Genomic DNA, 15,378 nt, shown 5'->3' on the forward strand with positions numbered 1-15,378 from the left:
ATTCTTCTCTGGAGATCGGAGGGATTTGGTCAATTGAAAAGGGATTTTTACAAGTTACGGAGAGGGTGGGAGGGGAGAAGGGGGTGGGGATATTCTCAATAATCCCCACCCAATGAAAAATGAGTTCAGGGAGTCGCAAAGAGTTTGTGATGGGGCGGGTTTAGTCGTCACTCTATCAGGCTGTGCAAGCTCATTGACAATTGATAAGATATCTTTAGCCTTAGTGGCGGAGTTCATGATTTTTTGGGAGAAATAGGCGGATTTAGTTTGAAGGATGGAAGCTTTATAGTTTCTAAGCATGGCTACATAAGCCGCTCCCTCCTCAGGGGCGTAGGCACACCGCCAGAGGTGCTCTGCTTGTTGGAGCGCTAGTTTCTCCTTCTTTAGGTCATCGGAAAACCAGCGTTGAGCGTCATGGGGGCGCTTAGGTCAAATCTTCTTCAGAGGGGCCACCTTGTCGCTAGCTACTTCTAGCCAGCGATCAAGGTTGACGGCCTGAAGAGAGATGAGGGCCAGTTCATTAGGAGAGGTGGCTATTAGGGATGCATGAAAGTCATCCATGTTGGCCTGTTTCCAGTTCCTGGCTACAAAGTTGCCACTTGGAGGCACCGAGGTGAAAGGTGTGTACGCCATAGTAAAGGAGATAAGAGCATGGTCGGACCACGTACATGGGGAGACTAGAGGGGGTGAGATTTCAATATTCGAGGTCCAGATCTGATCCAAAATGTGCCCCTTGGTATGAGTGCCCATGTGCACATGTTGGGTGAAGTTCATGCCTGAAAGAAGGTCTGTGAACTCAACCGAGGTGGCACTCTCGTGGGCATCAGAAGGCCAATAATTAAAATCGCCAAGAATGATGATCCTTGCATGATTTATGGCTAGCTGAGAGGTGAGTTCCCCAAAGAGTTGGAGGAACAGGGGCATATGGTCGGGGGGTTGATAGAAAAGAGCACAGATAAAAGAAAATCAGGGAGAGTCAAATTTAACGATGAGGCTGTAAACGAGAGGAGGGCTGTTAATCTGTAGGGAGGTGAATTTGTGTTTATGCAGGATAATGGCTGCTACACCGCCCCCAGATTTACCCGATGCCCTGTTTGCATAGAGGATATAATAGCCGGTAGGTATTGCTGCCAGGATATCGGTGTTAGAGTCAGCAGTTAGCCAAGTTTCAGACAGAAGTAAGATATCGGGTTTCTCGGCATCAAGCAGTTGAAAGAATTTAAGCTGATGCTTTACCAGTGAGCGCGTGTCTAGGTAAATAATGGCCAAGCAGCCTGTTGCCTTAGTAGGAGGGGTAATAAGGACCGATGGTTCATTATGCGAGGTTGAAGGTCCGGGCCCCGTGTCCTGAGAGAGGTGTTCGAGGTGTGGGCCACTAGGATGCAAGATCCCTTCTTTATTCATGGCTAGCTTGACTTTGGGGCTGATATCCCAATTTCCCCATAATTTGAGACGTTCACACGAGGTGTAGGAGATCAAATGGGCATTATGGCTGGCACCTGGTCCTGGCCGGGCGCGGACGGGCGCAGACGGGCTTGCCTTTGGCGCGCCTTCGGCGCTCCGCCGGCGCGCCCGCTGTGCGCTTCCGCTGCACGGTCTTAGCATGGGTTGAGTTAATACCCCAGGGGGAGGGGTCAGGGGGGGCGTGTCTCGCTCTCCCCGGTCCGCCCTCCACTCAAACAGCAATCAGCTGCGGTGGACCGGGGTCGGAGCCGGAGGCATGCGGCGTGATCAGGGGAATGGAGACTTGGTTAAAACAGGTATTTCCCAGTTTTAAAATCAAAGTGCAAGTGCAAGTTTAAAACGTTAAGATAAACACACTCGCGGACAACACAAGGATATGGCCACCACAAACAGCGCACAATGCTTCTGCTGCCCGATGCGAAGGCTATGGACCTTATGTAGGATTGCTGGGAGACAGCGTCAGGAGGGGGCGTGTCTCGCTCCCCCCGGTCCGCCCCCAACTCAAACAGCAATCAGCTGCGGTGGACCGGGGTCGGAGCGGGAGGCATGCGGTGTGATCAAGGGAATGGAGACTTGGTTACAACAGGTATTTCCCAGTTTTAAAATCAAAGTCCAAGTGCAAGTTTAAAACGTTAAGATAAACACACACGTGGACAACACAAGGATACGGCCACCACAAACAGCGCACAATGCTTCTCTGCTATGATATTGCTATCAGAAGCCTGTTGCAATTATATTGTGCACAGTCAGTGCCTGAAAGCAGCCTCCGACAGACAGGAGCCATGGCTCTGGTTTGTAATGCGCAGCTGTTATCCAAGGTCAGGAGTGGCTGTGCATATTTAACCGGTTACAGTAGCGCTACAAGAATGAGGTCTTCTTCTGCGCTGTCTGAGGTCTGCACCTTAGTTTGCGCTTCTTGCTGAAGGAGCCACAAGTGTCCTCTTTCATTCACGCGTTCATTGAAGATGGGGAGAACTGGGGGGGCCCCCATACACCTCTCCTTGCTTAAAGTTCCATGTTTTAAATACTGAGCGTCAGCTTGAAGCGCGTTGAAAACCCTGCGCTCCTCCACTTACAGAAATCACTTCGGGGCCAGAGAGCATCCTGTATGACATGGGAAGACTGGGGGGTCAGGCCAAGGAAATAAAGTTAAGAAATTGCACTGTGCTGTTCTGATGTCAAGATGGTGCGCAACCCCTGAGCCCCCCCTACGCCCCTGCCCCCATCTCGCCCCCAAACAAATCAAGCAGCTTGATTCAAGCCCCCTTTCTAATCAGGGGTTCCAGACGGCAGAAGGCCCAGAGTCTGATCCTGGCACAGGGTCCAGGCGCCAGGCCCAGTGCCAGCGGCTTGCACCATGCACTGGCATAAATGGGTTATTAAAGAAAGCCTCAAACATGTGTATGGAAATAACTGGAGGCAAAGACCACAAACCCACCGCATAGGGCAGTTTTAGAGTAAAGGTAAAAAAAATGTTTTAAAAACGTACCTTCCTGCGCCACCTCAGCTTCCCGCTGTCCGGTCCTGCGTTATCGAATTCCGGCTGCAGCTCTCCTTGTCATCATGAAAGGCAGCCCCCTCCCTCCTGTCTGCCAATTACAACGCTGCAATGACAGCGTGAGATTGGTGAGTCTGCGCCCCACCCGGGTCATTTTCTCCATACATAGAGAAAAAGGAGAGTGGGCGGTCCTGCTCGAGGGCAGGGGGGAGTGGCTTGCGCACTGTTGTGCATACTGCCGACCAAACAGTCCGTATGCACAGCAATGGGCAAGCCACTACCCCTTGCCCTCGAGCAGGACCGCCCACCCCCAACCACGCACTTCTGCTTTTTTTCAGTGCGAGAAGCAGAAACATAAATGGTAGTTATTGATAGAATAAATCTTTATTTATTCTTCGGCATATTTCTGATTCTTCATTTCATATTGGTGATGATGCCTCCGCCCAGATTTTTTTGTTTTTATTCTGAAGCTGCCTCAGCCGGGATTTCAAAGCCGCTTGCTCTGCATCATAACTACTTCAGCAGCTTATCCTTTGCAAGCTCTTCCTGCATTCAGCTCCTGGTGGCATATGCATGTTATTTGGCTTTCTGGACCAGTAACTCCGCACACTCCCCCTGACAAACCTCACATTAGAGTGGACGGCTCATGTCAGTGAGTTGGTTGTCGACATAACCCATATTAGTTTGGTCTTCTTCACGAATAATATATCTAGTTAGGCACATGTCATCGCGTTAGACAGTGGCGTCGACCATATTGAATTGGTCCACCACTTCTACTCTTGTGCACTGGCTACGTGTGTTCTTTCGTGCTCGGTGACAGGCACGCCATTATTTCAGGATGACTGTTGTTTCCGTTCCTGCTCTACTGAAATGGTACACTGCTCCTACTCTCCTGCAATGGTATTTCAGGAGGTTCCCCAGCTTCCCTGCACTCATTCTCAGTGACAGGCACATCACTTCATATAGATAAAGTCTATATACTGCAATTTAACTGTAACATACATTTGTACTTGGTTCCTTGCGATTTTGGTGACCGGTAACCATTTCTTTAAAGCTATAACTTGTACTTTATTTTTATTTTATTTCTTTTTCTTCTCTCCAGTAGCTCTGAATCACTGAGAAAAAACACTTGGTATAGACCTTTGGACAAATTACTATTGACCTTTGTATTGTTTGCATATTGTTTGTTTTAATGGCTACTTCACATCAAGCAATGGTCACCTAACCCCCACCTTTCTTGAGTTTACCAATTTGCAATCAAGTGGGTACATTGGTTTACGTTATTCAAGAACCAAATTAATACTATTGATGCTGCCAGGTACAACCCTGCATGCAAATTTCCTATGTTTGGTAGTGTTGGTCTAGCCACGCAGCACATCTTTGATAGTTTACCACCCATTCTAACACCATCTGGCTATGGTCCATGGAATTTATAACTGGAGGCTATTGCCAGATTACGCAAGCATTTTTCAGATGAACCAAACATAATGCTTCAACACCATGCCTTTTTTAAATGCACACAGCAGTAAGAAGAGAAGGTGGAAGAGTATGTATCAGTCCTCAGGGTTTTAGCATCCACTTGCACATTTAGCACGTATCCAGATATTTACATCCGAGACCAATTTCTGTTTAATTGCACTTCAACAAAGGCTTTTAAGCTGTAGACACCCATATTAATAGAAGTTATTGATCTCACAAAGAGAAATGAAAGATCTGTTATCTCCTCGAAAATTTTGCATCCTGAGTCTCCTATGGTTGATGCCATTTCACCTAGTGAGGGATCTGCTGACACTGTTTGTGCCATCAATACCAAAGGAAAGACATTTAAGAATGTGAGCAGGAAAACGGCTGGGTCATGTTATAGGTGTGGTTCTAAATATCATCTTGGTAATGCTTAAACCTGTCCTGAAATTGACAAGTGTATTCTTTGCAAGAAAATGGGTCATTTTCAGAATGTATGTGAAAGGTTTATAGGCATCATATGAAGATTGTCAGCATGGATGCAGATCTTGTCACATGTTTTGAATCACTTGACAATGTTATCCTGACCATTGAGTGTTTTAAACCAAATTTCACCTGTCAAAGGTCCAATGTGTGAAATGCAAATTGATTATATAACTTAACCATTCTGAGAGACAATACTTTCATGAATTATGGGCTGTTGAACAGGTCTTACTACCCACAGATATTAACCCAAAGCATTTTAGAGAAAAGGACATTGAAATGTTGTGTTAATTCACAGCAAATGTAACCCTGTTTTGGCAGGAAATCATGTACTAAGGTCTATGTTGCCATCAAGGGCAAACACATTGTTGGGTGGCAAGACCTAGCAAGAATGGGTATTCTCCCAGTCCCAGGCTCCGCCAATCCTGTGATTTTGGGTGAGGTTTCCATGTTTTGGTTGATAACCCTCAAGAGTCTATTGAGTGCATTTTATCTGGCATTAAGCATTTGTTTGATAAATGTGTTGGTAAGATTTCCGGTGTTTGAGCATAAAATCAGGTTACTTCCCAATGCACAGCCTGTTTCACATAAAGTTCACCCTGTACCCTTGGGTGTGTGAGAAAATATGAAAAGCACTCTTGATGCGTTATTGTCTATAGGTAATATTAAAGATACTGATTCATCACAGTGGGTGGTGCCCATTGTCGTAGTGCACAAAATAAATGGTAAGACTGGGCTATATGCCGACTTCGGCGCTCTAAAAAAAATATCATCATGGATTGTTACCCACTACCCAAAATTCATGATTTGCTAGCAAATCTTGGAGGAGCAGTCTGGTTTCCCACAACTGACCTGAGGACTGCATATCATCAGGTTGTATTATCTTGCAAATCTCAGGAACTGACAACCTTTGTCACTCCCTGTGGAGCATACAAGTACCTTAGGCTGCTATTCGGTCTTCCATCTGCCGCTAGCATGTTCCAAATGCTGATGGACAGTTTATTCAAGAGCATTGCTGGCGTGCAGGTGCACCAGTATGATATATTTTTTTCCCAAAGATTTGTAGAAACATAATATCATCCCAATATTGTTACAGAAGGGTATGACAGTAAAATTAGAAAAGTGTAAGTTTGCTACCAATGAATAAGAGAATTTGGGGCATACTGTATCACGGGATGGCATAAAACCAAAGGTATCCCTAATCAAAGCTATATCTAATGCTAAAGCATCAGGAAACAAGGATGTGCTGCGCTCATTGCTTGGTTTATCAGAATATTATGCACAATTTATATCTGATTATGCTCAGTCTTTGGAGCCACTCTGGATTTTGCTTGGACAAGGACAATAATTCGCATGGTCTGACGATCTCACAATTGCTTTTAAAAACATGAAGAAACTAAATGTGTCAGTTCTGCACTGAGTGCCTTTTGTAGGGTTGCACATCTGCCATTACAGTGAATGCCAGTGCATTTGGTTTAGGTACCATGCTCTTTCAGAAAACATGAACTGTAGACAAAACCATTGTGTTTGCATCCAGGTCCTGTAAATCATATGAGTGCCAGTATAGTACCATAGAACAAGAAGCTTTAGCATGTGTATGAACAGACTATAAGGTTAGGACATAGATTTGGGGCACGAGATCCGAGTTGGTCACACATAACAAACATTTAGTCCATATTTCCACCAATTGTGTATAGGAGAACATGTTTGCTAGGCTCACTAGAGTAGTCTCTAAGTTACAGGAATATAGCTTTGTCACCAGTCACACCTCAGGTGGAAACAACTTCTGTGCCGACTGTTTGTCATGTTTGCTGACAGAATATGTTGATGATGTGCCTGCTGACATGGAATATGCTGCTTTGGTTGATGCTCTCTCAGAGTGTAACACTGTGGTTAGTGAACAGGACTGGATAAGCGCCTCTGACCAGGATGTGGTGTTGAATAAAGTAATGGAGTACACTGCATGTGGATGGTGAGTTGTTTGGAAGGAGACTTGAAGAAGTTTGCAAAATTATTAGAAACGATATCTGTGAACAATGGGTTTGTCCTTGAGGGTGACTGTTTTGTTCTTTACTCTTTCCTCGAAGCTTACCAGTGCTATTATTGCACAGGCCCATGAAGGAGCATTACTGGTGGCCTGCTTTTGACAGTTAGGTCAAATCAGTTGTTGACAAATGCCTGGAATGTCTTTTGTCAGACAAACATTAGAGAAGTATAAACACGCCTCTTTGCCACACTCCGTTCACTGAGGACGTGTGGGAGAAATAAGGAGAAGATTTCTGTGGACCATACTCCATGTACCCAGCAATTCGAGGTATGCCATTCTACTTTTAGACAACCTCTTAAAGTGGATGTACCATGCCTGTGCAGTGTCTCCATACAGACATGCACTTATTTAATTTTTAGAACATGTCTTTCACATGTAAGGGGCACCCACCTTTCTTGTTACAGACAATGCCACCCACGTTGTCACTGAGCACATGAGGAATTGCTTGTCTAGCACTGATGTGAAACACCTCACAGTTGCTTTATACTTTCTATCTTCCGATGTCCTGGTTGAGTACGCCAATTGAGTTATCAAAGAGGAAGCCAAAATAGCCTTGGCTTCAGGTCTGGATGTTGCATCATTTGTGGAACAGAAAGTATGGAGTTATATTATCTCCACCCATTGCACGATAGGTGTTGGACTTGGCCCTTTTTGGCAGGTTCAGATCTAAACGTTTTGCCTTGCCTGTAACCTGGTGTTGGTGATTTTAGGCCTCTGGGCGCTTTAACATTGTGGTCCAGTGTAAAGTGTGTGCGCTCTCTGTGTACGTGTGGTGAGTCTGGCCTGCCCTCCTATAGAAATACATTGGGGATAAGTGTGTCCATGGTAATTCCTGGTATGAGAGGAGTGGCAGGGTAGAGTTTAGTATGTATGAACTCGTGAGAATAAATGCTGTGCAATGGTGTGCGCAGATTTATGATGACTGGTGGAGAAATACCACTTTTAGAAGTTGGCATTTCTGTGTGCTATGTGTCTGCCTGCCTGATGTGAATTGCATGTCTGGCTTGTGAGTGACAGGACCTGGGAGGTGTGTGTGGCTCCAGGAGGGGTAGGGTGAGTCAGCGCTAGGCTGAATGGGACACCTGGAGTAGGAGTAGTGGGAGGGGTAATCCCCTGACTCTGAATAGAATGGTTCCTGTCCTAGTGAATGCTGGCTCCGCCCCCCTGTGGTGTGTCTGATGACGAGCCGCCATCTGACAAAGGGGAAGAGGATCTTCCAAAACAAAGTGCTCCTATTTCCCCTGAACCAGTTGCATCTGGTACCCCATGCCCTGCACTTTAGACAAAGGAATTAGGGATATAAAAGTAGGGGCTGTGACCCCATAAGGTTGCTCAGTTCTGGTGTGCTGATCCTGTTGGGTCAAGCTGCTGCTGGGGCCCAGGGGGGGCTGCCATGAGGGCTTGCCTCCCTGGGCTCTGCATTGCCCCATGGTATTTAGAGGTACTTGTTGCTTGGGCTTCTAGTGCCTTGCGAGCGCTTTATTTCAACTTATCCCAAGGAGAAGGAGCAAGGAGAACGTGGGCTTCGCAGCGCATGGCTGCAGCCCTTGGAGAGGGAATCCCCATCGTATGGATTTCCCCGTGATTCAGGCATCATTGCGGGTGCCCTCCCGTGTTTGATTCGTAATTGTCTGGTTTGAGGAGAGCGGGTGCCCACCTTGCTCTCCTGCTATTTTATCTAAGGCGGGTGCCCACCCCGCTTTGTGGCTTTATTTGAAATGCGGGTGCCCACCCCACTTATGCAGTATTTTGGCGGGTACCTACCCCGCTTCTCTGCTATTTAAAATATGCGGGTGTCCAGCCCGCCTTGAGTATTCAAGTGACGAGCGGGTGCCAACTTCGCATCACCGCCAAGACCCAAATTAGGATCACCGCTGCGTCCCAGGCGAAAAGAGGAAGTCAGGCCCAGTTGCCTGACATTGGGCGGGGCACACACAGGAAGTCCCGCCCATTGCTGGAAAAGCAGCCAGGAGCCGAGCGGGCTCCACAGCAAAGTCCCAAGTCCCAGGAGGGGGCCCGGGAGAAAAAGTAAAGCAGACAAGGTCGCCAGTGGCAGCACAGGGCTCATGTGAAGAAAGGGAAGTCCCATGCGCAGGACAGCTGCTCCAGCGTGGCATCCGCAGTTGGAGAGAGGAACAAAATGCCGGTCCCAGCCGGGAGCGAAGACCGGAAGAGTCCTGCCCCCAGAGCGGATTACTCCAGATCAGGTTAACATAATGTTCAATAGGAGAGATCAGGTACACAATGCGTTTTGGGCAGTGGCTTCAATCTCCATGTCAGTCTTCAAAAGACAAAGATTAGGAGGTCGTTCAAAGGTGCATGGTGTCAGGATCGGCGCAATGTGGTGCCACTGTCCGCGAGATGCGTTGTACATAACAGCTCACAAAACCCAGAGACTACGTTACCCAAGATCCCTAGTGGTAAACGCAGCGTAGTGACGTGAGTTACGCTAATGCAGGAACTAAATACCGGCGGCATAGGAAGGACGGTGCCGATAATTCTTGCTGTGTTCTTTGGTATGGTCGGTAAGACGAGTCTTAGCAGGAGAAACCGTGAGTACAAACACTGTTTTCTAGTTGACACGCGCCATCGGATTGGACCGAGTGTGTGTCACATTTCCTGCTTTCGGAGTACATGCGGCTGCGTGTAGAATTTAGGTCTGTTTGGATTCCCTGCTCTGCAGCGTTAACGTTCGTTTTCTCCTGTTGGAAGAGAAAGACTCGCTTTCTCATTGCAGGAGGAAAACGCAATTACCAGGCCAAACAACATCGGGATATGGACTGTTGATTAGTCCTATGACTTGAAGTCTTACTTCTTATGCTTTTGGATTCCATTGGCGGTTTGGGCTCAAATCGTTGGGCGAGTTTCTCGCAGGTTGCATCAAGAAGTACAAAGACTAAAATACGTTTATATACGTGAACTATTTTCTTTTGTTTATAGAAGGAGTTGTGGTATGGTGAATTAACCTCACGTATTCTCATATGATTTACTTGCACTAAGTTATTACATTATTTCCTTCAGTTTAGGAGAGAATCAACAGGGGGTACTTGATCAGAGGGAGCATGTGACCAAGAGTAGCACACAGAAATATTGTGGTATGTAAGCTATGTTCACCAGTGCATAAGTCTCTCTAAAACAACGAAGTATAGGTTTACAGTGTGTTGTTCCTTGTTTTCTTCTAGCTGGTGGCAGCTCCTGGTATTCCCCTGTGCCTGTGCTCCTGTATTTAAAGACCTTATACTTTTCCTTTCAGGTAGGGGGATAGAAATACACTCAGGCGAGCATAGAGGAATAGAGCTAGATCTAACTTTGTAAGAGACAAAAAGGGGGGGGGGTTGTTCTAAACATCTGTCTTTGTCGTTTCAGATCTCCTTCCCCGCTGTTCCCTTCCTTTCCCGCGCTCACGGGACTTTTCTGTGGTCTGTGTTTCTTTCACAGACTTCAGGGTCGTCGTGTGGGTGAGGGTATAGGACTTTCTTCACAGCCCCGAGGAGTATGGGAGACGGAGCCTGACAGAATTATCGGCCCAAGTATACTGTTCTCCTCTTGGCTGTGTTGAAAAAAGAATGGCGTCCTTAGATGATGTATTGGCAGCCCTGGCCTTAGTACAAACTGAGCTAGCAGCCTCCAATAGAGAAGTGGCGGCTTCTAGAACCAAAACTGCACAATATAGGGCGAGGATGGATGGAATCCAAGGGAATCCTTTTAGCGCAGGTACTAGTCAGACACCTCCCGCCTCTCTGGTCGTGGAGATGCCAACACAAATACCTCTTGCTCCTCCAGAAAGGTTTTATGGGGACAATAAGAAGGTTCAGGTGTTCATGACCCAAATATTGTTGTACTTTATGTGCAAACCAAAGATGTTTGCAACCAACCAGGCTCGGGTGGCTTTCCTAATTTCCTATTTAGGGGGATAAGCAGCTCAATGGGCGGTTCCTGTCGTGAGAAGGGATGATCCTGCACTCTATGACTGGGACGAATTCAGAGTGGAATTCGAGAAAACCTTTGATCGCAGGGCAGAAACCTTTTCAGCAGATAGAAAACTATTAGAATTGAAACAGGGCAACACTGAGCTTGTAACATATTTGAATAGTTTTCGCCGCCTGGTGGCAGAAACAGATTGGCCAGAAGCCAAGCAATCCGCGTTGTTCTATCAAGGCTTAAATGACGAGATGAAAGATGTCTTGGCGCACATCGATCCGCAGCCCCGTACTTGCTCCACTCTAATTGAACTTGCCTTGCGCCTGGATCATCGAATAAAGGAACGGAGAGGTGAACATAAGAAAAAAGAAACACCGGTTATGGCTTACGATAGAGGAGGAGAAAAACCGGCCTCTGCCCAAGACGCCATAGAGATAGGAGCTGTGAGGGCTTCCTTGACGTTTAGTGAAAAATAATATCGGAGAAAACATGGTCTGTGTCTGTACTGTGGCAAAAAAGGCCACTTTTTGAGAGAATGCCCAGTGAAGCCTAAAACTGGAAGATATAAAACTGGACAAACTGCAGCTGGAGCATCTGACAAGACGTCGGAAAACTCCCAAGCTTGAGGATGAAAGAAGGGGCCCCCTCAAGTAGGATAATAATCCCTTCGATTGCACCAGGCGGTGATCAGGAAAGGAGCAATGTGTTTTTGGTGATGTTTCTGTTCGTGGAAACAGAAGAGAAAGAAGTTAATGCGATGGTGGACTCCGGGGCGACCGGATGCTTCATGGACTATGCAGAAGCTGAAAGGCTGGGAATCCCGCTCATTACCAAGAAGAAACCGGAAATGGTATATGCAGTGGATGGGAGTGAATTATTAGCAGGGCCTATAAAATACCGTACGCCGGAATATCTGCTTGTATACAAGGGGATACACCATGAGACATTATCCTTCAACATTATCCAGGCCCCACAATAGGGAATAATATTGGGGCTTCCGTGGCTTCAACGACATGAACCACATATCCATTGGTCATCCAAAACGATTAGTTTTGGGTCTGATTTTTGCAAAGAAAAGTGTCTGTTGGTGTCTGACGACCCGTCCCGGGTTTTGGCCTCTTTTCATAGCATCGCCACTGCTGAAGAGAAGGAAGTGGTGCTGCCCTCCTGTTACAAGGCATTCGAAAAGGTGTTCAGTGATACACAAGCCGAGGCTCTTCCACCGCATCGAGCCTACGATTGCCGGATCGACCTCACTCCAGGATCGGTTGTACCAAATGGAAGACTCTACGCTCTCACGGTGCCCGAAAACGAGTACTTATGTGCTTATCTGGACAAATATCTGGCAATCGGGTATATTCGACCTTAAAGATCTCCTGCGTCGTCGCCTTTGTTCTTTATTCCCAAAGCAAATGGGGATAAAAGATGTTGCATCGACTATCGTGCCTTGAATTCTATTACTATTAAGAACCAGTACCCGTTACCATTGATCCCTGTTTTGTTAGAACAAGTGAGATCTGCCAAGGTGTATACCAAGCTTGACCTGAGGGGTGCATACCATCTCGTCCGAATAAGATCTGGGGACGAATGGAAGACGGCATTCAAAACGCGGTATGGGCTGTTTGAGTATATGGTGATGCCCTTCGGGCTTTGTAACGCCCCCGCCGCCTTTCAATACTTTTTGAATGAGGTGCTGAGAGACTTTTTGGATCGCTTTGTAGTCGTGTACATCGACGACATCTTGGAGTACTCGGACTCAATGGAGAAACATCCTACCCACGTGAGCCAGGTGTTACAGGCCTTACTCCATCATCATCTGTATTGCAAGATCACGAAATGTGAGTTCCACGTGACCACCGTTGAATTTCTTGGGGTGATGCTTACACCGTCTGGTCAGGTGATGGCGGAACGAAAAGTGAAAGCTATAAAGGACTGGCCCCGTCCCTGTAATGTCAAGGACATACAGTGCCTACTAGGCTTCGCCAACTTTTATAAGCGTTTTATACGTGGGTTTTCTGCCTTGGTAACTCCTTTAACTCGTCTTACAAGAAAGAACGTTCCATTTCTCTGGGGAGCGGAAGCACAAGGAGCGTTTGATGGATTAAAGGATGCGTTCACCAGTGCTCCTGTCCTGACTCATGCCAATCCAGACTTACCCTTCTTGGTGGAAGCAGACGCCTCCGAAGTTGCATTAGGAGCTGTTATATCACAAAGGAATGAAACCACCGGAAACATGCATCCTATTGCATTTATGTCAAGGAAACTCAGTCCAGCCGAGATAAATTACACAATAGCAGAGAAGGAGCTGCTGGCCATACGGGATGCGTTTGTAGAGTGGAGACATTGGTTATTGGGAGCTACACATCTAGTCACTGTCTACACAGACCATCGCAATTTGCAGTTTATGCGATCAGCCCGCCATCTTACTCCCAGACAGTTACGCTGGATGTTGTTTTTTGAGGAATTCAGGTTTGTGGTTACGTACAGACCAGGTATCAACAACAAAAAGGCGGATGCACTAACCAGGCAAGAAAATCCCGCTCTACATACCACGATACAGAATCGCTCCATCATCGATCCCTCAAAAGTGGTGTGCGCTGCTCAAACTAGAGACTTTCTGCAAGCTGTACGGACTGGAACTCAATCCTATGTTTGGAGAACCTGGCTTCGTCTCCATCCTGAGTGGAAACTGAAACAGGGGGTGGCCATGAAAGGAACGCAAGTGCTGGTACCCACAAAATCCCTGCAAAGAACTGTGTTTTCTTGGTGCCACGAGACGCCTAGCGCAGGTCATATGGGATACGTGAAAACACTTGAGAAAGCTTTGAGATAATTCTGGTGGCCCTCAATACGACTCGATTTGTGTCAATGGGGAAAAAACTGTACGCAATGTGCCCGAATGAAGTCAGACCGTCAACCACCTCAGGGATATTTAAAACCATTGCCCACACCTGGAGAGCCTTGGGAAAGCTTCTCGGTGGATTTCATCGTTGGACTTCCGAAAGACCAAGGCATGACGACCATCTTGGTGGTAGAGGACTACCTCACAAAAATGGGACACTTTATAGCTTGTGATCAGGTCCCTACGGCAGGTCGTTTGGCCCAGCTGCTGTTGATGCATGTGGTGAGGTTACACGGACTCCCGAGGGTGATAGTTTCAGATAGAGGGGCTCAATTTACTGCTCACTTTTGGAAAGTCTGGTGTTCTGCTCTTCATATAACTTCATCTTTGTCCACTAGCTTTCATCCCCAAACGGACGGCCAAACGGAGAGATTAAATCAAACCCTAAAACAATACCTCCGTTGCTATGTGCAGGCCGATACGGATTCCTGGGTGGATTGGCTGTGGGTGGCGGAAATGGCTTACAACAGCACTCAACACTCTTCCACACAGCACTCACCCTTCTTTAGTTTGTACGGTCATCATCCTAGGGTGAATCCCTTGGTGCTCCCGAACGATACGGTCAGGCTGCCAGACGTCAGGGCAAGATTATCACGCATACGCCGAACACTTCTGGCAACGCGGCGTAATCTAGCTCAAGCTAAAGTGAGGTACAAAACGCAGGCTGACATACATCGTAGGCCCTGCCCTGAGTATAAGAAGGGCGACCTTGTATGGTTGTCTACAAAACACATTAGGTTTAGGAAACATAGTGTGTTTAACCCACGGTTTATTGGTCCCTACCGGGTGGTGGGTAGAGTGAATCCTGTGTCTGTGAGGTTGCTTTTGCCTGCTCATTTCAAGATACATCCTGTTTTTCATGTATCTTTGCTGAAGCCCTCTTTGGCACCTGTACACAGGGCTCCACTACCTATATGGGTGCAGCAGGATCAGGAGTATGAGGTGCGCAGGGTTCTTGACTCCAGGTGGGTGAGGGGGCATCTGCAGTATCTGATTGCTTGGAAAGGGTTTGGCCCGGAGGAGAACTCATGGGAGCCGGTGGGTTCGGTTCACGCACCTCGGCTCCAGGCTCGATTCCATGCTAGGTTTCCATCCAAACCGGCTGCTGGACAGCGCCCCTTGTGAAGGGGGATGTACTGTCAGGATCGGCGCAATGTGGTGCCGCTGTCCGCGAGATGCGTGGTACATAACAGCTCACAAAACCCATAGACTACGTTACCCAAGATCCCTAGTGGTAAACGCAGCGTAGTGACGTGAGTTACGCTAATGCAGGAACTAAATACCAGCGGCATAGGAAGGACGGTGCCAATAATTCTTGCTGTGTTCTTTGGTATGGTCGGTAAGACGAGGCTTAGCAGGAGAAACCGTGAGTACAAACACTGTTTTCTAGTTGACATGTGCTCTCGGAGTGGACCGAGTGTGTGTCACATTCCCTGCTTTCAGAGTACACGCGGCTGCGGGTAGAATTTAGGTCTGTTTGGATTCCCTGCTCTGCAGCGTTAACGTTCATTTTCTCCTGTTGGAAGAGAAAGACTCGCTTTCTCATTGCAGGAGTAAAACACTATTACCAGGCCAAACAACATCGGGATATGGACTGTTGAT

This window comes from Lissotriton helveticus, chromosome 4_1, assembly GCF_964261635.1.
Source record: "Lissotriton helveticus chromosome 4_1, aLisHel1.1, whole genome shotgun sequence".
Taxonomy (NCBI): Eukaryota; Metazoa; Chordata; class Amphibia; order Caudata; family Salamandridae; genus Lissotriton; species Lissotriton helveticus.